Source organism: Zonotrichia leucophrys, chromosome 11 (assembly GCF_028769735.1).
Source record: "Zonotrichia leucophrys gambelii isolate GWCS_2022_RI chromosome 11, RI_Zleu_2.0, whole genome shotgun sequence".
In the NCBI taxonomy this organism is placed as follows: domain Eukaryota; kingdom Metazoa; phylum Chordata; class Aves; order Passeriformes; family Passerellidae; genus Zonotrichia; species Zonotrichia leucophrys.
This window is the reverse complement of record NC_088181.1, coordinates 5,892,833-5,918,985: the sequence shown is the minus strand read 5'-3', so window position 1 is coordinate 5,918,985 and position 26,153 is coordinate 5,892,833. Positions and strand designations below refer to the sequence as shown.

Genomic DNA, 26,153 nt, shown 5'->3' with positions numbered 1-26,153 from the left:
TCTGGTCCTTCTATCAGGCCAAGTGACAGGCTTCTCAGGGAAGAATGCAAAGCTCATGGTGGAGACCTCAGCCTGACACAGAAGGTGACTCCCCTGACTCTAACCTTGAAAGGAAAAAAGTTCCCACTTTATTAAAATGAATTTCGAAAGGGCCGCTCTGACAGCTGCATAATTAAATATTGGAGTGTCAGCGATAATTTATTCTGCTCGCATTTGGTGGTCAGAGCCTGCTCACTGTAGGGTCAGCAAGCACAGTGACAGAGCCAAGGATACACTGCATTACGGGGCCCTTTAGCCGTGCCAGTGAAAGGAGAGACTGTAATTTTTATTTAAATAGAGAAAACAAAGCAGCAAGGAGGTGAGCAGGCTGTGAAGTGCTCTCAGTAGCTGCCTGACAAAAATTGTGAGGGAAAACGTTGGAACTTGTGCCCAAACTGCTTTGTCTGGCTCCGAGCACTGTGATTTTTTCCAGCCTTGCCTCTTTTGGGATCCAGCTCGCCTGCTAGGACCAATTCCTGCTTTCTTCTGTAACATACATGCTAGGAATTAACCCAGCAACAGCCCATACAATGTGCATCCCCACTCATAGACAGTTTTCTGTAAAATTATGTAAATGGCCTTAAACATGTATGAAACAAGTGGAGATGGGGAGTGTAGAGAGTTCAAACTTATCCCATTAGCTTTCCAAGTGAAGCATCATCCATGAATATTCTTTTCATAGGGCAGTGGCAGCTGGAAATCAACATCTAACAAGCAGTTTTCCCAGAAGAAGTTTAAATAAAATGGTTCTGTGCCCTTATGCCCAGGCAGAAAGCAGGAAAGGTCACGCTGGGAGCAGGGCGTTCAGCTGATGGGCATCTCCTTTGGAGGAGGCTGTTGGGACAAGGCTGTTGCTTTTCACTCTTAGATTGCTGATAATTGAAGCTGACACACCAAAAATATACCCTTTTTGCACACACCGGTCTTTCAGCAAAAGCACATTGCTCACACAAACAAAATAATTTGCAAAGGCATTTTGTTTTATTCTTTCTTGCCTCAGCTATGAAGCACCTATTTTCCACATTTTCTTTGGAGCCTGCTTGAGTGGATATGTTACTAGAGCTCAGGTTTACTAGTTTTCATCTAAGCATCATGTAGTTTTTACAGAAGAATTTACTAAATTCCTTCAGCACCTTCATAGTTACTGAACGAAAAGCTGAACTCGTTATGAAGGATGAATTCTGGTTTTGTGGCTCAAGCACTGGATGTGAGCAGTGTCCCCAGCTCAGTTTTTAAACCACCTTTAAACTGTGAGCCAGAAGGTCTCTCTGTGACTCAGTTCCTCTTCTGTAAAATGGGAATAACAGCGCATTTCATGGGATTGCTGTGAGAATAAATACTGCAGTGTTTATACTCAGTTTTTATCTTGCTGAGCATAAAAGAAAATCCCTACTTGTGTTTCTGCCTTCTTGCTTGAAGAAAGACCATGAAAGCATCTTTGTCTGCTTGATGTCAAGATGCAGACTCTTAAAATGACACTTGAGCATCTTTAATGTAATTCTTCGGACTCCAGACGGGCACATTTCCGCTGCTTAGATCTCTGTACCCACCTATGCTCCTCTGGTTACATTTGCTGTATGTTTGTAATGCAGAATGTTCTCTCTCCACATGGGAAAGATGTGTTGGTTGTGTGACTTTTTTCTCCTGTTAAGCAGGCATGTTCAAATATGTTCTGAAATGTTGTTTTGGTTTTTTTTTTTCTTTTTTTAATGTGATGGTCAGGTGGGGAGGGAGAAGGGGAATTTAATATTCATATTTAGAAGCAGCAAACAATATCCATGCTGGCCCATGAGGACACACATATAGTCATGCCTGGTGTTAGATTTCTGTTTTCCTATTTTTTTTCCAAGCCTGGCTTGTCTGGAAATCTCTAATTCTGCCATAGTGGCTGCAGTGCATGCTGCAATTGCACAGAGCTTGTTTTGTAAAACCAGATTTTTAACATTTTCTCTGTTTTTTTTTTTTTTTTTTTAAAGTAAATGCTGCTGTGCAGGGTTTTGCACCAATCCAGCTGGAGCTGGGTGTCAGAGTGCCCAGCTGAGCCACCTGTGGGGACTGGGGTGTGACTGGTCCCAGCATGGGGAAGAGCTGCAGCGGGGATGGGGAATCAGCCTCGAGCCCGACGAACACGTTGGGCATCTGTCATTGTCAGTCGAGTCAGGCTGGGGACAGGGCTGTGGTTTAAAAATGATAACCAAGCTTCATAAATCAGAATGCTACTGCTGCAGTCAAACTTCCCTTGGAAAGTCTTTGAATTTGGGTAGTGCATACTAATAAATGAGCCTGCACCAGGCGAGCCCGCTCGCTCCGGCACAGCTCCCTCAAGGATGGAGCTTCCATCGGCAGCAGGGACACGCTGGTGATGACTAAAACAAGCTGTCCCTCCAGAAAGGGAAAAGGCACAGTGATTCGAAGTTGACCTAATATTTTTTGGCTTTCAAGATAAACTTTATGGGCCTGATTACGCAGAAAGTATTCAGCCATGGCAGGGAGCCTGAGCCGAGGGGTGAAGTCGTGGTGTGGCCGGAGTCAGTGGCCAAACTCCCATCAGTTCAGCAGGATGAGGATTTCATCCAGAGTTCACAGTGGGATAATTAGTGTCAGCTCAGTACTAGTAAAACACAAGTAAATCTGTCCTGCTTTTAGCTTGCAAACTTTTACAAACAGCTCAAGGCTTAGCTGGAGTTGTTTTTATTTTACTTTGCGATAGAAACCCTGAACAGCAGAACTTCAGAATGAAAGCCTGTTATTACTTTCATACCATGTGCTCATTGCTCTGAGAGTGGGAAATTTCCTCTGGATCCGCTGACCTTCAAAACAACAGGAGGAATGATATTAAAAACGTGGTGTTAAAGATGGTAACTGTGAATTAACATCCCAAACTCCATTTCAGCAGCGCTGCTCTGAGCTTTGTGTCGCGGGCAGGCGGCTGCTCGGCTCACACAATATCCCAGGGATTTCACTGGGACTCTGCATGTCAACAGTAATCTATCTTCATGCTACATGATTCAGGATCAGGTCATTAGTTTATACTTAGAATTAAATATTCGGTTTGATTTTAGCTCTGTGAAATGAGAGCCGAATATGTAACACCTGATTTCAGAGAGCCTTGTAGTTCTGCAAGTCTCTAAAATCCATGGACACACAGAAACTGCTTTTACTCCTCTGCCCCTGAAATGATTATAGTTGGAATGTTATTGAGATTACAGTTTTCTTTAGATGTCTTGGATTATTTTCTAAATCCATTTCTAACCCCATTTCTCTGTGGCATTTAAATAAATGAGAAGAAATGAAACATTTTTAATTTCTAAGAGAAAATGCAAAATTATTTCCTAAGCGCCTCCTTTCATCCTCTCAGATTTCCTCAGAAAAAGAATATGATGACATCCTGATAGCTATGAAACCAAAAGAGAACTGATTTGTACTTTGTAGGGAAATATGGCCTGAAATTACATGTCTAATGTGTGGCAATTTTTAGCTGAATATCTATGCCTGGCTTCCTAGTTAAGCAGACTTTGCGTTGGACACACACAGACTGAACTGAGTAATTTTAATTTAATTGAATCTTTTATGTAGGCATTTTCCTTCTAGGGAACCTTGGCTAGTTATTCGTTTGTGAAACTTGCAATAAAATAGGAAGACAGCTCGTCAGGGATGGAAGGAAGGGGTAATATTTAAATTGTGCTGACTTTGAAGACATTGCTTTTGATCCATTCCTTGATTTAAAAAAAAAATATATATATATATTTTTTGGTGTTTAGTATTTAAAGATTCCTTTCTGTGACTACGTTTTTTCTCAACACACTTTTTCTGTAGATGACTGATAGATAACTATGTCTCGTCCAGGTTAGCAGTGGGGACAAGAATGCAAAGTGCAGCACTGAAAATTGTATTTCCTCACCTTCTTTGTCTAATTTGTCTAATTGCTTTGGATGCCTTGTTTTCCCCTTTAAAGGAAGGCCACCTAAAATATCTTTAAATAATCACAGTTAATCTAGTGCAAGAAAGGCAATCACAGCACTTGTGCATTCAGGCCTTTAGCTGAATCAGTTCCTGAGCAAATAAAGCCCCATTCTGCAAGACAAACCTTGACTTTTTAAAGCCTTTCTGGAGTTATCACAGGGTGGAAATATGATGAGTTAAAAAGCAACACCAGAACTATGCGGTTGGGTGAGTAAGGTAAATCAAGACGGGTTTTGTCTGGAGTTTAATTCAAAGGGAAATAGATTCTCTGCTGCGAAACTGGAAAGTTTCCATTCTTTGAGTTTTTTTGAATTGCTTTTAATTTTCCTAATTTCAGAAGAAACCTTTAACAGAAAGTGTCTGCCAGCAGAAAATTACCATATTGGGCAGGGGGGAGCGCCGAGTTCACCATCCCTGGGCTGACCCTGCTCTGTTTGCTGCGCTGGGTGGGAGCAGTGGCTGGCCAAGCTCTGCTGGGCAGAGTGTATTACCCTGTCAGGGAGAGGCCAGGCTGCTGGATTCACCCTGAACAAATTACATACCTCACTACATCTCCCAGCAAGGTAGCAGGGTTATAACTCAGCCTAAGCACCATTCACTCTTCTATTACCTTCATAACCAAGGTCATACTAATCAACTCAATTACCAGTCCTCTTGGACATTTTCATAATGTTTTCTGCTAGTTGCTCTCCTGTGAAAATCTCCCGGTCTAAGCAAATTAATGCCATTTTTATAACTATCTGCATTTCAGGTACAGTGATCATCTTTCAAAAGGCTGCTTCATGGCAACAAATACCAGCCAAATGTTAGAACAACAAGGGTGGGCAGCTGCATTCTTATGTTGACCTCATTTTTATTGTGAAAGCCAGTTTAAATATACCTTAAAACAAAGACCTATGTGTCAGAAATGAAGGATGTATGTTACTTTGTAAGGATGTATGTATGTAGCTTTTAAAAATCTTCAGGTCATATAGCAGGGCTGGTCAGGAAGCCTGGTTTTATGTGTTCTTTAATTTTTGGAAAATCCTTTAAATGTCACATTCAGTGTTTCAAATGGAAAGGTAATCTTTGCATTATCTTTCTTTAAAAGTTTTCTCAAAATTAATCTATCTCCCTAATTTTTATGTTTCTCTGAATGCTATTATAAAACCTGCTCCCTGTATGCAGTTTTAGTATAAATACTAATGCCTAAATATTTAATTTGGGAATTTCTAATATTTGCACAGCCACATCTTTTAAAATCTCCACAAAGTATTATGGCACAGGGAAAAAACAATCAGGGGAAACTAATTTCTTGTTAATTTAGATTTCTTCAGGGCTAAATTGTTCCCTGAGGCAGATTTTCCCACTGGAGAAATTCATTTGGTCCCTCTTTGGGACTTGAGTGTTCAGTGGAATAAACACTGTTTATTCCTCCTAATTCTCTGTGGGAGCTATTGAGGCACAGCTCTGGAGTCTTGCCCTTGTGTGATTCCTTTGGGTACAGATATTTCATTTCCCATAGACCCAAGTCTGCTGTAACCCCTCACAAAAAAATGCTTTCAGTTGAGTCTAGTTCCTATTAACTTATTTTAAAATAGGCTCAGTGACTTTTCAGGTGGTGTATGTTATTTCTTGCCATGCCCTTGCCCACCTCAGAGGCACCCATGATCCTGTGAGCTTCCTTGATGCACCCAGGGGTAGGAAGGAGGGTGAATGTGACCCAGCTGATGGCCCTGGCCATGCACTGGGAAAGGCTCTTGGCCACCCTTGGGGGCTGAACCCATTTTTTGTGAAATTGTTTGGATATTTCCCACACCCCGAGAGAGTTCAAGGCAGCAAACTAACCCTGTTCTGCTCCATCCTCTCAAAAATTTGTCACCTCTATAAAACAAGACCTGCCTTAAAAATTAAAGTGTTTAAAAACCTGCATTTCTAAGCCCTTACTGAAAGCAGCCCTTCTGGAGAAGCAGGAAAAATGGCATCATTTTTGCAATAAGGAGAAGGTGAGAGGCTGCCAGGCAGTTTGTGTGACATGGGTACCCTGGCCCAACAGCCAGGAGAGTTTTTGCTAATTAATGTTTCAATGTGTGTATGATGTCCCATACACTGAACCATGAAGCCCAGTGGTTCCTGGAATATTAAACTGATATTGTAGCAGCTTGAAAATCGACCTGCAGTAAATACGTTTTTGCTCTGCATTTGTGCTGTTGTTGTCAGCGTTTAGCAAGGTGACTGGCTCCAGGAAAATGGAAAACTTCTTTCCTGGAAAGCAGTGTGGAACTAGAGATGTTGTCAAGAAGTGTTTAAAAGATGAACTCCTAGATGCCTGAATTAATCAAGGCTCCTCTGTACATTTTATTCACCTGGCTCTGGATGCACAAAGATTTGCTGGATGCTTTTTGAAGGAGCTGGGCCAGGGTTTACTGGGTGCTTTACTGAAAGTTTTGTATAAAGAAATAACATTAAACCAAAACTTGTTCCGTGCTAGGTCTTGAGATGTGATAATCATATGGACAAAAATGTTTCAACCCCCTGATTTACTCTTTCACGTATTAGCAAATGTATTTGTCATCATTAGATGGACTCTGTATTTTTCTGCCTCACTTTTTTGTCTCTGTTCAGCAGCCTCCATGCTTTAATTCAAATGTGAACTTTCATTACTATCTGTGCCCCAAAGGAGGTGTTCACTGTTGTTAATAATGCAGAAGATTTTAATTTATGCTGCATCCAGTGTAAAAATCACAGTACCCCTGCTGCTAGGAGCACATTTCTGTCCCCTTATACAAACTGGTTTTTCTGTGTTTATTACTGCTAATACTCTGCCAGCTTTTCTTAGTATTTTGATAAAGTTGACCAGAAGTCATTTTACCTTTGTAGCCATTATACTGATGTATAATTCTCTTTTATTGATCAGTCCTCAACACATGACTACAATAATTTTGAGTGCAATAAGCAATGTTATGAAGGATTTTGCTTCTTCATTCTGTTTGTTTGAAGTCTCAACTGTAGGGCCCATTTTCACATTCCTTAAAGAGAGAATTGCTAAAATAAATTCAATCACAGAAGCTTTTAAAAGTTGAAATCCCAGGAAGCTAATTTGCATTTCCTTTTAAGACTGCTTCCTGCTTTTTTATGTACATATAGATTTGGACCTCAGATGGGCTTGGCACCTTTCCAACATCAAGATCAGGTGATTTCTTTTTAATTTTTTTTTTATTTTACCCTGCAGAGCTTTAAGTTTTTGCAGAGCATTATGGCAGTTAAAAAAACAAAAAACAACAGTGAAAAAAAAGGTTAAAAAGTCCATCACTGTTGCCATTTTTTCCCCCCTAGTACACAGGAATCATTTATTAATGTGGTACTTTAAAATTTGTGGATGTGTTGTTTTGCTTCACAGTCAGGTGATAAAGCCATACAAAAGTACAGTGATATTGTGCAATCTGCCTGTTTTCCAGCAGTAAATGCAGCATTTGGAAATGAAATATTTTTATAATCCCTGCATATTATAGTGCAGCAAGCTGCTCATTTGTTCATGGGCTGGCTGGCAAACATTGCAATTGTGTGAGATACAGCATAAAATGCTGGATATAACAGCTACACAACTAAATCTACACAGGAGTAGGATGATCTCTCAATAAATCATTGTACATCATATCCACTTTATAACCTTAAAGAGGTGCCAAGTAAAATGGAGACTTTGGTCACATAAATAATGAGAGATCCACGTTTCCTTCTCAAATCTGTATACTCGAACAAAGGCCTAGGTGGAATGTTAATATCAGACTCTGCTTTGTTTTTTTTGTCTCACACTCCCAGTGTAAAGTCAGTTTGCACAGTGCTTTTTGCTTCCTTTAGGGTATGATCCACATTAGGCTCTGCATCAAGCTTTTGCACCCGTGTGCACATTTTTATGTTTAAAGGAAGTGTAGAGGCCTGTGAGCTGATGCAGAGCAGGAGGGGATAAGGGAATAATGATGCAGGTTTTAATAAAGAAATCCTTCCCATGAGGAAAGAGAGGTGAGGACTATGGCCTTAATAAAAGAAGGAAAAAAATCTGCCAGCATCAAGAAAATAAAAAAAAAATAATTTGAAGTTCAACATGAGATCTTGAGATGCTTCCAAAGAGAAGTGTTTACAACCTTTGAAGAAAATGCGGATTTTTGGTATTTATTAAAGGTCCTTGGAGTAGAGAAAGGGGGGCTCCATTTAGTAGGATTCCCTGGAGTTGCTCTGTGGGACAGAAACGTAAAACAGCAAATCCCTGCATTATGTCATAGGCCAAAGTTTGAATAGGATAAACTTCAATACCAGCAGCCAGGCAAAGGATCTATCCTGCACTTGATTCACAGTTATTTTTTAAAAGTATCTATGACAGGATGCTGATAAATATCTGTATAATTAATGAGTCATGGTTCATGTTAGCCAGATCTTTGGTGATATTTTCGCTTCGTAGATATTCAAGTGCTGGTGGGAAAATAGCTGATGATTGTCAGGTTTAAGTACACTTTCCATTTGCTTCACTGCTCTAAATCATTAGTCAAGCAGTATTTATAAACCTGTGCTCAGTAATTATAGTACTTTTCTTGAGATGGAACTTTCATCTGATACTCCCCAAGTCAGGGCACTCTCCTGACTCTGTGTTTTGTCATTTCTCACTCTTGCTGAAGGCAAGGCAAAAGGGCTTGGATGATATAAAACCTGTAGCACTGAGTTACCAATATCTCCATGTGTGAAACTTACCCAGCTCAGAGAAAATTCCTGTGCTGGATTCACATGTGTGATGTAACAGTAAATCACGCTGTGGCTACATTAGACAGGAGGAATTATTTTAAGGATTTAAGAATTTTTAATCTCAACCCATTTTTCCTTTCAGTAGCAAGTTGTGGTAGCTGGTATCCATGTCAGTACCTAAGCTGGGGTAGCTGCTGTGTGACAGCTACTGATGCTTCTTTTTCTGCCCTCATCCAAAGGAGAATAAAGTACCTGTAACAAAAACCAGTCATTGATCTGCCATTCCAGAAAATATGTTTCTTCTACTCTTCCACAACTAGAAACATCTAGCAATATCTAAGCAACATCTCTGTGCTGTGGTGATAGGCTTCACTAAACTTGTACCTGACTCAGGATCCTGTAGGAGAGCAAAGAAATGCACATTTTATTATCTTTTTGACCTTCTTGTTCCCTATGCCCCTTTCTTTTCCTTTTTATTTTCCCTCTTAATGCATTTTCACAGTATTTTTTGCATGAATGTAGAGAGTTGTGACAGGTTGATAACCCTGGACTGAAATTTTGGGTGCTGTAGATGCTCTACAACTGGTCACTTTGACTCTGTTTCCCTTGTTTTAAGATTTTTAAGACCTAAAAAATTTGTTTGCAGTTTATCTTTCTGCCGTGTGGTTTCAGGTGCAAGGCTGTCTTCTGACACTGTCTGTTTGGCAAGGGAAAGAAAAGGAGAGGTTCTGAATGATGTTTCTCACTTGCAGCACCTCCTTTGGCACTCCCGGCCACGTGGGGCTGGTCTGGGTTGAGCCCCTCCACAACTGTTGTTTGCTGTGTAGATCAGGTTTTTTGGGTGGCACGTTATCAGTTATGCATGAAGTGATGGATTCCTGCTGCATTCTGGTGGCTCCCACAGCAGAGTCCCTGGGTGCCCTTCATTTGCACTGCGGTCAAATGCAAATCCTGCCATAATTACCCACCACTTTCTCCCTTCCACACGGACTGACTGCCCCAGGTCTGCCAGGAAACTTCTCCCATGAGCTTAGCCCTGACCCAGAAGTGTTTTCTGTGCTCTCCAGGATTAGCACTGATTTTGTTGTGATGCAGTTCTAAGCCCCGGGTTGTTCTGACAGCACAAAATCTTCCTCACTTTGCAAACTACAGCCCAGCCCAGCTGGTTTTCTAGAGCTGGTGATTTTATTTTCAAGAATAGAAGTCTAGAGAATCTCAGGTTTTTGGCCACCAGGACAATGGCACATCTCTAGCCAAAGCAGAGGAGTTAATAATGGGGTAACCTTTATTTCTTGGTGAAGGGGTGAGTGTGTGAGGTTTGTGTCAGACTGGGAATATGCCTGCAAATACACATTTCTGATGGGTAATAAAGTCACTTGAATGTACACTCACCCAAACTGGACACCATAAGTCAAAAGTTATGCTGTTTTAATGAGAGCTTTATAATTAGGTTGTTCATTTACTGGGTGAAATTGTCATTAGTAAAGGAAGGTTTTATTAATTCACCTTCTTATATAAAGAATATAATGAATCACTAATATTCTTCTAGATACAGACCACGATTATTTCTGCTTCCTGCCTTGCAAACATCTTGTTTCAAATTAGGTTTATCTGCTGTCTAAAACTAAATACAATGAATAGATGTATAATAAAATCTTTTAATTGTCTTAGCATATGTTGCTTTTATTAGGTGAGAATAATTGCATTCATGGGATCACCTACAAAGTCCTTTAGAATATAAAATTGAAATGGCTTCACACTGAGTGCACAAGTCCTTCTGAGCCGTGCCATTTTCCCCTTCACTGCCTCTTGTCCCCCTTTCGCTGTAAAGTTCACATTGAAGTGTGACAAGAGACACTTGACAACTGACACATGCTGGATCTTATCAGCAGTGAGTGCAGTCATGGGCCCTGACTGAAGAGCGATTGTCATTTCTACACCATTTATTCCTCTCCTAGCCTCATTGCTTGCTTCCTTTCTGAGGAAATTTTTCCTGTTAAAGTACTGTACTTGTCGTTCTTTTTTGGTGCATGTCTGTGGGGGTTTTTGCTTTTTTTTTTTTTTCCCCTTACGAAAGGATTTTGTTATGCATTCATCCCATAGGCAAGCCTCTAACAGACTTCCTCTAACCTCTTAGTGTCAGGACTGCTCTAAGCTGATTCAGGCTAATAAAAGCAACCCAACAAAGCTTTGATGGTGTCATTACATCTTCCTTAAATCCCCTTCCTTGCTAACATCCAATAATTCTATTACCTCTAATCAATTCACAGGCTATTTTATTTGAAAGGAAGAGAAATCAACTTCAAACCATGCTGGTGCAGTTTCCCCAGTGTTCACAGAAGGTGATGATGTTTCTGCCATGGCTTCAATTGACTCTTTAAGTGAGTCCTGGGCTATTGAACAGTCCGAACTTTTATCTGTGCTCTTCCAGCTCAAGCCAACAACAGCAGAAAATAGATTATTGGTGCCTCTTAGAAGGTCTTCTATGACCATCCTGATTCTGGTCATTGGAATCTAATATTATTTCTACATAATATTGTGTGTCAATTCTGTAGTTTAGATAGCATAAGCAGTAGATAATTTGAAAGTACTGAGGATAAAACAAGGAGTTTGCAGGAGTTTGATAATTTAAAATTATTGTCCCCAATGCTTTGTATCAGAGCTCCCTTATTTTTCCTTTTTTGAACAAGAATTTTCCCCCTATTGTTTTAACTTACTAGAGCTTTCACACGTGCTCAGTCCCACCAGGGTGATTGCTGGGTTTTGTCATTAATACTGCAGAGATGTCTGAGCAAGCTCTAAGGCTATGTTCATGCATCGTTGTCTGACGGGGACTGTGTCTGCCAAAAATCCTCTTGCCCCCGGCTCACGTCAAGCGGCGCATCACGATTGCTCTGACAGAGCTGCTGCCACCACTGCCCCAGCACAGCTCTGGCAGAGTAAGCTGGGTGTATTCAGCAGCTTAAATAATAGGTCTGTGCTAAGGCAGCCTCCAAGTGAATAATGTGAGTGATCAGGAGAGCAGCTGGGGCTGCAGGAAGGGCAGGGTGGTACCTGCTGCAGACACGGAGCGATGAGCAGCAAGATGTGGGGCAGAGGTTCTAACATCTTGGACTGATGTGATGGAGCCAGTAAAGGACTTCAGAATGTATTCTACATAACCAAACTTGGCTCCCCAAAGAAATTTCAGCCTCATCATCTTCCTAGAGAAATGTACCTTTCTTAGCCAGTAATTATTCCTGATATTGTGGTAGCATAAAACACAAATGTGCATTAGGCATCAAGATGCCCCAGGAGCTTGACACTGAGCAGATGGAGGACACCCAGGCCCTTACCCCTATGAAACTAGGGTGTAGTTAGGAGAATACACCACCCATAACTTGCTGCTGAGAAGAGTTTTCATGTTCAGAACTAGATAAATTTCATCTGGGTTAAGGCTCTGTCTTATTTCTAATGGATCTTTAAGAGTCTGTTGCTATTGTCCCTTTTCTTAATGAAAAACATGCATCATCTCATCACGCATTGGTTTCCTCCTTTATCTCTTCTGCCATACAAAAGGCAGAGTGGTGGGCATCCTGTTCTCTCCCACGCTGTCGTAGCTGTTGCTTTCAGAATAAGTTGGGTTGAAGCTCTGAACTGAGGAGGAATTCATTGCTGTCCTCGTGTTGGTTAACAGTTACTCATGCAGAGCCCCTGGGATGACTCAGCTGAGCGTGGGCGGCAAACCAACACAAGGCAGGATCGCCTGTGCTCTGTACCCAACATCTATTCTGCTCGTTAAACCATGGCCTGGATTGTTTGGAAACACGAGGACCTTGTTTTCTACCTTGCATGTCTAAGAATAAAGCACATCTTTTCTGTAAACATCTGTCAATCAGATAAAAAATTACAGAAGCTCTCAGAGGGCGGCTCGACAATGCCGCTTGTAATTTCAGTTGTGGCACACGCTGCACCTTGTACAGCAGGATTTCATTGCTCTCAATTGCCAAGGGACATTTCTGAGTCTACGTGACATGGAAATGACACTGGTGTCACTGCACACAGGCCTGTGGTTGTGCTCGTGTCTGTTCCCACATGTGCTACCTCTGAACCAGCACGTCGCAGGCTCGTGGGACCAGAGGCTGAGTGGTTCCCCTGCAGCAGGGTCTGCTGGAGGGATGCTGGCACAGCCCGGGGCAGCAGCATCCCCTGATGTTCCTTCTCAAGCTCTGAGTGGTTCCCCTGCAGCAGGGTCTGCTGGAGGGATGCTGGCACAGCCCAGGGCAGCAGCATCCCCTGATGTTCCTTCTCAAGCTCTGAGTGATTTCCCTGCAGAAGGTCTGGTGCAGGGATGCTGGCACAGCCCGGGGCAGCAGCATCCCCTGATGTTCCTTCTCAAGCTCTGAGTGGTTCCCCTGCAGCAGGGTCTGCTGGAGGGATGCTGGCACAGCCCAGGGCAGCAGCATCCCCTGATGTTCCTTTCCCAGCGCTGAGTGAGAGGCCAGGGGTGGGAAGTGGAGTAATTGATTCTGATTGGAGTGAAATTAAAATTTAGAACCTGGGTAGCAGTGGTGATTTACGGCACCGTAACTGAACTGTAGGTTTTAATAATGTATTTTAGCTCCTACGAAGATGGAAGGAGTGTACCAAATACTATTGCTCTAAAGAGAGGGAGCTTTGCATGGAGGTGCTTGCTCCAAAAGGCAAAGTTCATCTGAATTTCTTTGTCTGATCATCTCAAGAAACAAGAAAGGTTTAAATGTACTTTTTGTACATGCAAATGACCATCCTGATTCTGAGCATGAGAATCTAAGTTCAGTTTTTCATATTACCATTTTTTTAACTTGTCCAGTACACCAGCAGGCAAAAAGTACCTAGAGAAGGTATTTAAAGTCATCTAGAATATAAATTTTTAGTCTGTCCAATTAAACTCTTTGTATCAGAGTCCCTGGACTTCCAGTCAAATATTCTTTTTATATTATGATTGATGACCTGAGTCATAAAAAAAATTCTGCCCTACTGTGACCACACTCAAGGAGAGAAGAGGTAGTCAGGTAATTTGCAGGTTAATATTTTCTTTAGGTCTATATACCACTTGTTTATTTAGAGATAATTTGATTGAACAGGCAAAGATCATGAATGAAGATGTTTTGTTAGTGCTGTGCTTCTAGATCAATCATAGTTTGATTACTGGAAGTCCATCCTATTATCAAATATACTTCTCATCAAATATTAATTAGACATGTGGACAATACTATGGAACTTCATCACTTTGTCACAATGTTTGTCAACCAAATGTAATTTTCTTTGCATTTTAAAATAGATTTTTGGTTTATTGAATTAAAAGGTTGAAGTTTGCTTTCTTTAAAATAAATTTTAAAATAGTTTTTCTAGTACCAAGACATTGAAAACAGATCCCAACTTCTGCATTTCATAGTCAAAAGCGAAATAAAAACATTAATCCAGTTCTAGAGTAAGGCTTGATGGCTTTGCGGAAGAGAGGAAACTGTAGAACTGTAGAAAAAAATGGAAAGAGAAAAGAAAATTATGAGGCAAGCTTGACAAAATGGATTTCTTAATTAGTTAAATCACCTGTGGCATCAGAAAATGGGGCTGCCCATGGCCTGCAGTCAATAAAGGGGTTCTCTCGCCTTTCTCAGTCTCTGATGCCAACACCAGGTATAACAGAGAAAAACATTTTGATATAAGCTTCAAAAATCCTGCCTTAGCCAGGATGAGGTGGCTTTAAACAACCATGGTGATTCCTAAACCAATTTGATTTCCAGATTCTCCATGATGAGATATCAGGGAATTCCAAAGAGCAAAGTGGTTGGTTTGGAACAGTTGAACTGGAAGGAAAGCAGATATAAGCAAGGGAGTGCATGGGAACAGAAAAAGAGTGAAGATCAGGAGGAAAGAGTTATGAGAAACTTCTGTATTAGAATGTAAGAGGGATGGTAATTTATTTTGTTCCTGGCACAATGAAACTGCTTAGAGGGAGAAGTTATTAGCTCCCCTTGATCATTAAACCAAATGGAGAGTTTGGAATGCAGACAGCAGGGAAAACAGAGGTTTTGAGGAAGAAGATGACTTACTCTTTTATTAAAACTACGTGCACCCGACGTAATTGCCATCTCGGGTCTGGAATAGCAAGTTATGGCTTTTCAGCAGCAAGGGGTGTGAAATGGGCAGCTGGCCTTGGCAGCAGTGGGGTGCGGGTTAGTGCAGCAGGAGCAGCAGCTGTGGCTGTGTTTGCTGAGGAGCATCAGGGGAGGATGTCGTGCAGACTGACACCGGCGGCGTGGCACTTTCAGGGCAGGTCTGACGCTGCTGTGGCACTCGCTGCTGGGATTGTTTGGGGTCTGGTTGCTCACCGGGAAAGGAAGAAGAAAAAATTGTCACTGTTTTGGGAAATGTCGAGGACAGATTGCTTTGACATTCAGTAAATCAGGATAAAACCCTGTACCCATCATCAGCCTCCTGTTTTGCCTGTTATTTCTTTGCAAAATGATAGAAAACATTCATCTGAGACACATGTCTAGGCATTAATCAGGCCAAACCCATCAATTCAACAGTGATGCTCTTAGTTTATCCAGACTGTACTCTGTAGCAAGAAGCCACATTATTTCTGCATAAATTCTTCTCCCTTTTCCTGTATATTTTTGCCTTTCCGCCTTCTGGCTGGTATTTGTTGAAGATATCTGTGCACAAAGAGTCTTTTTCTCTTGTGCCCTTCCTGCCCACGTATTACAATTGAGCCCAAGTGACACGACAAGTGGTTGCTGTAGAAGTTACTGAGATATAAACAGAGAGACAGAGCCTTTGTTATCTAGACATGAAGGAGGAAATGGAGAGCGGGGAGGGGCGGGGAGATTTTTTTTATTAACTTGCAGTTAGAATGGATTTGAGCTGCAACATCAGTGGAAAGGTATATATTTACCTTTAAGTGCCTGGCTCATTCTGTGTGCTCACACGAGCTCCCTTTTGCGGTGTGCAATTTCTCTCACAGATTCCAGAACCCCCCTCTTCAATGGACTCTTGCAAGGCAGCAGAGCTAGGCCATCTTAGCAGAGAAAATTACAAATTACTAATTTAAGTGCTTCTTAGAATCATTCCCTTTTTGTTTTGTGTAATTTCCACACTTATAAAATCAAACTCTCAGTTAAATGTTTATACAGTAATTCAGCCGGCTTAAGCCATCTGCTAGCGTGGCATCTGCAGAGCTGCTTTGTTGCATCCTCTGCATTGTTTCCTTCACACATTTTCGTAGCCTGGTATTTTGGTTGCAAAAGGATCATTTTATTTTTCAACACAAAAGAAGTGCTGTTTATATCTCTGGATCTAATTGTCAGCTTTATTTCCAAACTCTACCTCAAATCAAGTTCTTATGCCTCTAAAAACCTTATTCTGATTGACATTTACTTTTCAAAACCTATATTCAGTCTTATCTTGCTCTTTTATTATACCTGCCTCTATATCAGTATTTGAAAAAATCCTTATCATTTGTGAAGAGTATAGGTGGGCTTGGAGCATTAGTATTCATACTTGCATGTTAACAACTGTTATAACCTGTACCAGAGGGAAAATATTATTTCTTGTAAATGCTCAATAATTACAGTCTTTATTGCATCAAAACCTGTGTTTTGACAGATAGTGGAAAGCTTTCAAAGTTTGTGTGGGATGGATGACAGATAGCTGCAGGTGGAAAATATTTTTTTTAGGTATTGGGTTTTCAGTCCCTGATACTGTAAATATTCTTTCAAAATAACATTAACCTTCCACACAGGGTTGGTAGTGTTCAATGATAATACATGTATTAGCAAAAGATACCTGGGAAATAATTCTTAATGATTCCATCTAATTAATCTATGGTTGGGACATTAACGTCTCTTTTCATTAAGTTGGGAAGTATGAAAGACTAGAAAATTACTGCTGTGCTGGATTTAGTGCTTTAGGTATAATTTGAATGGATGTGCTAAATTCTTGGTCGTAACTTGCACTAACACCCAGTCTAAGACAAATTAAAAGGGGAGCTTATCTGCTATTACACTTTCCAAGAATACTTTGGATGCTTTTAAGCCATTTGCAGCGTATGCCTTTGTAAGGGATTTTTTTTTTAATATATACATCCTGTGAGACATTCTCCAGTGATTTCCAGTACATGTGATATCACGGGTTTTGTGAGCACTGACACACAAAATGAGGCTGGATGGTAATTTTTCCTGGTTTTGCTTTTCTTTTGGTGTATTTTTTTAAGTGTGCTGTCTTACTGGATAAACATTTGCATTTGCAATGAAGTTGTATCAACCAGTAGCCCACTGCAAATGAGGTCATGAGAAGACTGAGGAAATTCATCTGAGCTTGCAATTCTTTTGTTTGGGATGTAGATGTTCTACAAGTTTGTGCTTTAGTCAACTGGACCTAACACCATGATTTGTGCTGAAAGCTTATCTCATGTGTTTTAAGAGTTTAATGAGGACAATAGTGATGTTGCCTCCTCACTGGGACACATCCTGGGGTTTGTGTGAAATGCCTGAGCCTCTGGAGTTTCAAGTGCCTCTTGAGTGTCAAGATACCTCAATAACCTAATGGGATTTTAGGTTTTCAATGAGTTTGAGAGGTATCCAGTTGTGTTTATTCCATCTTGAGCACTATGTTTGCAGTGTTTGGTCTGCTGAAGTCAATGACAAGGCTCCCACTGACTTTAATGGGATCAGAATTGCCAACCTAGAGAGAAAAGGCAGCGGGATGTAAGATTTCTGTCAACTGCCTTTAATATTGCATCCAAATTGAGAAGGCCACTTCTCTTACTTGGAGGTTGTGGGGATGCTAAAGTGTACTTGACAGATGTCTTGCCAAGGGTTCAAGCTGATTGCTGAGAAGTAGCTCTCAGCAGCCTCTCACAGACTGATAGTGAATGCGAGTTGGGCTTGAGCATCACTCCATTCAGAGTGATTAAACAAGGCAGAGACAAACTATCTGACATCAAGTGCTGCCACGTTTTATTAGCCCCTTACATCACACAGAAGGCCAGAAGGCACCAGCCAGATTTGTGGGCAGATATAAGATGTTCAGATTCCAGCTATGCTTAACTGATAGTACTCCTGAAAAACAAATTAAGTGTGTCTGGCTGCTGCATGGGTTCAAATCTGACCTTTTATCTTCTTTTTTCAATGATTAGATGGACCAGCCAAAGCTGTAGACCCCAGAATTATTTCAGATCACCAGTAACTTTCTGAGGAAGAATATTTTTGCAAGAAAAAGTCCAAGGAGCTGAGACAAAGGGTTTGATTTTGTACCTGAACCATTTGTTTCACAGATGGGACTCCCTATGGAATGCCATTCCTTGAGAAGTCAGCAGGGGTCACTTAAGTTCATTGTTTTGCAGCAAATTCACTTTTGGACTTGTCAGAAAGTAAGCACTAAATATCCTTTAGGTATTTATCATTTATGCCACTGAGTGATTTTCCCTGCTGTAATCTAACCTCACTGAAAAAAGTGCTCAAAACTATGTAAGGAGAGTTAGATAGCACAGCTCCAATACAGCAGCTGGGCTGAACATTTATTTCACATGTTGCCAACTGAAAAAGATTGTGCCACTTAAGAGAACATTGCATTTTAATAGAAATTTCTTTTCAAAAGAGGATCCTCCTAGTAGGATATGGCATTGTGGCAAAACAGGACATAGATATCTCATTAAACACCATCATTTTTACTTGTGTGTAGCAAATGGAAAATACTGACTGGCACCAATGGGAAAGGATCTTCTTTGTGTTTCCTGGAAAGCCAGGCACATTTTCCTTCCTCCTGCTGGAGAAAGGAGGAGAGGTGTGTACCCCTTCAAAAGAAAGCATTTCTCTCTTTGGGTGAGAGCACACGTGCACACTCACACTGTGGAGGTTCCTGCACCTCCAGCTTCTCATCCCAGGGGCTCCCAGGGGCTTCCCATCCCAGGCTCAGGGAATCGTCTCCCTTTCCTCCCACCATTGATGTGCTCAGCCCCCTCCTCTGCTTCTGGATGGAGCATCTTAGGTCTTCCATCAGCAAAGCTTTGGCAGCATTTTAAAAAAGGGATACAGATCAAAATATTGAGAGAGCTAAATTTCCAATCTTGGTTACTTCTTAAAGATCTGTTTAATGAGATCATTTAAAAGGAAGGCTTCTGAAATCCACATGGCCTCCAGCAGAAAGCCTGGATTTTTCTATAAATTTGGTTTGTATTTCAAAATTTTTCATGCAGGACAAACAATTTATTGAAGTTGAATTCCCCAGTTTTCAAGATGGGCTCGTCAGGGTCGACCTTGAACATCAACCAGAGGAGTAGCTCAAAAAACCCTCTTTCACCTTTGTGGTGAGCTGGATGTTTCCTTGTTTATGAGAACATCATGCTGTTGTCAAGAAAAATGAGGGCATAAAAAAGCTGGGATGGGAAGAGCCCCAAAATTTTTGAAGCATTGAGTGTCACGTGTGGCCTTGGAGCCAGAGCTCCTTTAATGCTGAGTTGGTGCCAGCTAAAACTGCCTGGTTTATAAATATCACACAGAAATCAGAATTGCTTGGTGCACGATCCAGAAGACCTCTGCATCCATCTGTTTTGTACCCAGAGCAGTTTGGAGTTGTTTTAAGTGCCTGCATAACTCGATCAGGACACGCTGTGTTCTCGGGGAGCCTTGGCATTGCAGGTTCCTGCATTTCTGCCAGTGCCAGAACACGGAGCAGCAGGGCTCAGATCTGAGCCTCCTCCTCCTTGCACTGCAGATTTTGTGGCTACATTGAGTGAGAGCTACAACAAAAGGGAGCTAATGGTTCTCCCAAATTAGGCTGTCTTTTGCCAGGGGAGTTTAGGAGGTGCACGGCTCAGTAAAGCAGCTTTGGCATCGTTAGCACTGCAGCAGAGAGGGCTGTCCAAGGAGCCTGGCTGAGGCTGGAAGGAGGTGCTACAGACAAATGAAGAGGACACCATAAAGCCTCTAATCCTCCCAGAGATAAAGCACTGAGGGAGCTAATCAGGGACACGTAAATTATCAGCACAGCAGATGTAAGAAAGAGCATTGCACAGAGAGCAAAACAGAGTTCAGCAGAACATGGGGCTGACCAGATGTGCAAACACACACCTAAGCTGATAGAAATAGGAACAAGGAATATGCAGCCTTCAGCAAAATTTAGGATGAACCAATAATGTCATTCCTGACCTCACCTCTTTTGTGGAACTTAGACCTGACTTTCTTCACTCTCTTTGTTCTCCTATTGATTACCCTGAGTATGAATGTTATCTTTATACATTTCTTTTTTTCTCTGCTACTTGGTTTGTTGCAGTTTATTCATTGTTCAATTGTGTGATTTTCCTAAAGAGCAAAGGGACTTCAGCATAGCAACTGAAAACACAGAGATGCAAAGGTGCTTCATAGTCTGACAAGGTCGAGAAGTATCAATGCACAAAACTGCTACTAGGTGTAAATATGATGTGTGTGTGAGGATCTCCATGAGCAATAGTAAACAATTGCATGAAAAGTGGCTGTAGGTGCTCAGATACTTTATCAGGGTACATTTGACATTTTAAACAAGCAATTTATAATATAAGTATGTAAACATACACATGCAGTTTTGAATTTCAGCACTGGAGAAAGATAACCTGCTGCTGGGCAATATCAGTTCCTGCATGTGTAGAACTGCTGTTGGACATGTACTGATTTCCTAATAATAGTCAAAGTGATCATTCAACCTACATTTAGCATGCTGGGATTTAAAATGCAAAACAGCAACATACTTCATGCAAATGTCAACTCTGCCTATGTTCTAGGGTGCATGTCCAGAGGAGGAAACAATAAGTTTATTCTTCTCCCCAATTAGACTTTTGTGAAAGGCTCAGTTATGTCTCCAACTATCACATTGAACACGCACTAAAGCAGCACATTAATGTGCCTTTTAATGCTTCTTAGGAGTAGATCAAAAGAAATGTCAGGTGCACTTTGCATTCCTCCCGTGATGTGTCTGAGGCTGTTAGTGCATCACCTCTGCAAGGGCCCTGCTCTGCTGGGACACTGCCCTCCAAAAATGCTCAGGGATTTGCCTCCATCCCACTGCACCTCCTGTCCTGGCTCCACAGCTGGAGGAAGCCAGGAGAGTCCTGCTGCTGTCACCAAAAGCAGGGTTTGCCTTTGCTTTTCTGTGAGAGAGAGAGTTGTTGAAATCAGTGCTGGAGAAAGCATCTTAAAACTCAAGATGCCGGAAAATGGAACTTAATTAATGGGAGCAAACTTGCAAGCCTCCACGGCAAACTGTTATTATTTTGCTTGCTTGCTTGAGGGAATATGTCAGAGCAGTGTTTACCTTTTCTTAGTACAAGCTTGGCTGTTCTACCCATCATTTACTTTTACATGATTAGCAGGTGAACTTGTAGCTCTGTCACTCTAACCACAGGGTGCTTAAAATGTGCAGGAGACAACTTTCCTTGGCTAGGACAGCATTGTCATTGCTCTGGCCCTGGGTCCCCTGGCTCCACAGCAGAGTGGTGACTGATGTTGTCAGCACGTGGCTCTTGTTGGAGTATGGGGCTGATATTGGCCAAAAGGTTACAAAGAGCATTTGGCATATGAGACACAGCCAGGATATCGTGGGCACCCTCTGCTACACCAGACACTGAGAATAGAGCTGGGCCTCAGAGATGAGTACAGCTTAAAAATTGAGGATAAACAGAAAAGAAAATGCACCCGGTGTCAGCTATAGGGGTGAGACTGCAAAGCAGGAGACAAGGCTAAGGAAAGTATGTGAGGAGCAAGAAAACAGAAATGCTGCAGTGTGCAGGATGACATGGACGAGGACAAGAAGCTGGAATTAATGCAGAAGTGGGGAAGCAGTGAGAAGGGTTCAAGTTTTGTAACGAAGTTCATTTCTATATGTTTTCCTCTTTCAAATGAATGCTTTGAATAAATAGTACTTTCATTTCCCGTGAGGCAGAGGTGAATAATAAGTACCTCATCTGGGGACGCCGATCTCCCCAACATCAGTCATCTGCTTGCAGCCTTACACTCCAGCAGTGCTTTGGCTGAGCAAATTAGCCTGAAGTGTTGTGCCCTTGGCTGGCAAATCCTTTCAACCCGGTTGAACGGACAAAATGAATACCCAGATTGTTCCTACGTCTGTTATTCTCTCGTGTTTATCTGGCTGAGCTGTCAGTCAGGCCATTATAACTGCGGTGCACACTCAAATGACTTGTCCACTCACAAAAGCAGAGTCTGTTGATGATAAGCTAAACAAAACTGGAGAGCGACTGTTGACAGAGTTGGGGATCTTGCGAATGTCTCAGGTAAAAGCAGAAATGCAATTTGGGAAGGTGCAGACTGAGCTTTTCTTAGGCCTGTGTAGTTTTAGGGTGCTCACTGGGATTTGTCGGCTGATGATGAACTGGTGTTTGTAATGAATTTGGTTCCTCTCTACTTAAAACAAATTAAGCAGCACGAAGAAGATTTCTAAAGCTTGAATGTAAGGGTATATTGCACTTCCAATAATTAATTAGCCTGAAAAGACAGAATTTCCTCAAGCAGGCTTTGCCTGCAGAGCGTTGCTGCCCCAGCCATGCGCAGGGAGGAGGCACAAACGCCCACAGTGCATCGGCTGGGCTGCAGGGGGCTGCGGCCAGAGGGACTGCACCGCCAGCCCTGGGCTTTCATTGCCTCTTTCTGTTTGCAGGACCTGAGGGTTTGAATGTGGCAGTTTCTTGCTCCTTCCCAGGCAGGGAGGATGTTTGCATGATGGAAGCTGATCAGTTATATTCATAAAAAGAGCTGCGTTTCTTAAATGTCCAGCAAAGCAGGGAATGACACAAGTGGAGTGTTCTATGATTTATTTTCTGAGTTTTTCCATAAGGACATTGAGTTAGAAGTAGGACTCTGAGCCACTCCTGAAACTCATTTGATCTTATGATGATAAATAATGTAGTGCCTTTCTGCTGAATGTGACTATATCCAAAGCCACCCTGGTCCTTTAGTCTGATATTTGTGGCAAAAATTAACAAGTTACAGTTTTCAGATTATCAGTGTGAACGGTCTCAGGTATTTTAGCAGGAATATGTCTCCTCCATCTCCTTCCCAGACAGGGAAACCCAGCATCTTACTTTCTGCAGTGGAGAGAGAAAAGACAGAGGACTGAGTCTGACTGCAATGGTTTAAATCCTCATAAGTGTCATGAAGAGCCAGAGGAAAACTTAAGCAAAGAAGGTCCTGTGCCTTGCTGAGAGTGTGTTAAGATGCACAGTTAGGGAGGGAGATGCTGCTGAGAGCGTGGCACAGCACAGCAACAACTCTTTTATCAGCAGCTGGTGCCTTCAAAATCCCAACCCCAGTAGCCTTGTTGGCGGTGATGATAACTGTAACGGATGGAACAGCTATTTTTCATCAAATGCTTGTTAGTCAATTTATTAGACTCCTAATATACTAATGCACTCATTTGGCAGGCATCTCAGCAAACGAGGCTCGCAGTGGAGTGTACTCACTCAAAGTCACGGTAACTCGCAGGTTGCTGATTTCTCATCAGCACTCAGAAGATAATTTGCAAATGTGCCATTTATCATTATGTGCTTTGTAGAAGCAGATCTCGTGAATGGGATAAACAGATAAGAGAGTCTAATAATGAGCATTTCCTTCCCCAACAGCACTGCCAGCTTCTACAGTATTATGTTTTATATACCTTGCAGATGCTGCACCTCTGTGTGCACTGGAGTTTGCCTGTGCTAGTGAAATAGCTGGGCACACAGCTTTTAAAGGATGGCTGCTGATGCACTTCTCCACCTCTCTGCTCAACAGAGTTGAACCAGGTTAGGCATTGTCTTCTGGAAGATGTAAGATTTCTATTTGTTGCCATTTAAAAGCAATGGGTATGTGTGGACTTCACCATGAAAAGCCTCTACTTACCTTCCAGCTTTCCTTTTCTCACTGGAAACACGGCCATCTGTGAAAGCCACTGTTAAAGCCAGCAAAAGGATTATTCAGAGGCAGGATGGTGTGGATTATATGGCAGAGGTTGCTGAAGGAGCACTTTTTTCCACACCAAAGACAACAGGCTTTATGGATGCTCTGACCTGCACTGCTGTTCACCACTGTGTTTGAGTCTGCATCGCTGGCTGCTTTTTATTTGCTTGTTCACTTTTTACTGGGAAGAAGTGGAAAGTAACAGAAGCCCAGTGATCGGTCTGCAAATGTGATTCCCATCTCCCTTTGTGACATTCAGGCTGGAAGCCCTGCATACAAATCATTGCTACTTATTTTTGCTTCTGCAGATGTGATTTTATTAAATGAAAGGTGTAACAAGAAGCCCAGCATAGGCAGGAGCCCTTTTGCCAAATGGCTCTGTGTGTTTAGCTGTGTGACTGCTCTCCAGCAGAGCTGGGAAACCATGCAAAGATATTGATAATTGATTCCGTTTTATATAAGTTAAAAACTAGCTTTTCCCTCCTAGTGTGAAGGTAATGGGTTTTGTCTGTAGAAAGATAATAATTCTATGAACCATTTCTACGCCCTCTACTATAGAATAGTACAGCTTGCACTTGAACGTAATGCCCGTGTCAGCTCAGCTTTTTAAACATTCATCTTAAAAGAGTCTTCAAGGACTGGAAAAAGATCTTCCCCAGACGCCAAGCTAAGTTTGAGGAACTTAAAAAGTCATGAGGATCCTGTCAATTAATGTGTTTATTCTCATATGCCTGCTCTGGAAAAAAACATCTTCAGACATGAAAGCTGTTTTCTTTCAATTAAAAAGTTGTCATTGCATTTAGTTTTCATAGATAATGGAGAGGGGATTTTTTTCCTCCCCTCTACTGTACTGGGGGATAAATGCATCTTTTTTTACTTTTTACCTTTTTCCTCAGAGTAATCTTCATTTACTGTATGAACAAAAAAAAAGAAGGAAGAAGAGAGCTAAATTGAAATCTTGTCTCCAAATCTATATGCAGGAGGTGACTTGATTTAGAAGCTTTAGGTAATTTCTTTTTTGTTCACACTCCTTCAGTTGAAAGGCTTCCACAAACAGTGTTACAGCACAGAAGGGAGGAGATGGAGAAATTTATCAAGCTATTTATCAAATTATTTTCACAGTCTGTCAAAGTCATAAGCATGCTGGAAAAGAAACATAAAGAGCGTGTTGGAACAGAGGAGCCACGTGTGAGTGAGCAGCAGGACTGCAGCACAACCAGAGCCATGGGGGCTGTTCCTGGCTGTGGCTGCTTCTGCCCTCAAACCCAGCCCTGGCACTTGTGGTGTTAAACCCAGGCTGGACGGATTATGGAGTGAGAAAATGGAATGGAAAACATCAAAACTGGCCCAGTGGAACGTGTCCCTGCCCATGGCAGGGGGTTGGAAGTGGAGGATCTTTAAGGTCCCTTCCAAAACAAACCATTCCACCGTTCTGTGACTTTGTGATCATTTGGCAGAGGGAGAGGGCAGAGAGAAGGGGATAGACATCCCCTCACTGAGTGCCTGAATTAAATGGTGCCCATCCTGGGGCAGTGAATCATATCCTGAGATGGGACCCCACGCTTTGGAGAAGACAGCCTGGAATGTGCATCCTTGGTGGAGGGTCCTGGGAGACAGCACTGGCAAAGCAGAGGGAAAAATAAACAAAAAACCAGCTGAGAGTGAAGGAACCAGTCTAGTAAGAAATCTTTAATTTCTAATGAGCTTTAAAGGATTTGAGAGAGTTGATTTTTTTTAACAAACCAGTTCAAGTACATGCCTTCAGATTATAAAAGTACCTGAAATTGCCTAGAATATCAGCATGCATAGCTTGTTAATATTTACATATATTTACATGGGAAAACAAGAGAAAGATCTACAGTTATTTACAGTCTACATAGGAGAAGAGAAAGGCAGCATAATTGTATTTCCTAAAATACAGTAGTTGAATAGTCAGCACATGCATATTAAGATATATTTGCATGATAGAACGCAAATGTTTTAAGACGTACCTTTTAAACTCCCTGTGCTAAGGTATAGCATAATAAAGGTAATTTTTTTTTGTGTTTTGTTTCTAGTCTATTTGCATCAAGTGCTTTAAAATGTTCACTAACACAGCGGCGGCATTATTTACCCTGGCAATTAAAGCAACAGTACACACGATAATTTCCTACTAACTAGCAACAAGCTGCTGGTGAATGAAATATCTATTGTTTCTCATTACCCATCGACCAACATACAGGGATCTCTCCTTGTAAAGGCAGTGCCTAAGCTATCACCATTAATTATAGAAGTAATATAAATGAGACTCTACAGTATGTACTAAATGAAATATTAACAAGACCAGTGTCTTTGAGCCTGAAAGATGCACTAACAGGGCACACTTTACAGCAGGCTAGCTATGAAAATCACACATACATAATACAGGAGTGCCTGGCTTACAGCTCTAAGCCTAGACTTTAGAGGCCTGTTTGCTAGATCTGTATTATTGCAAAATACATTCCTTTAATTAGT

The 26,153-nt window shown here is 41.6% G+C and overlaps 1 protein-coding gene across 1 annotated transcript in view; it reads left to right on the top strand.

Annotated features, from left to right (window-relative positions):
- WWOX (WW domain containing oxidoreductase) overlaps positions 1 to 26,153 on the top strand; it is a 476,614-nt gene that overhangs the window by 440,691 nt on the left and 9,770 nt on the right. The window lies entirely within an intron of this gene.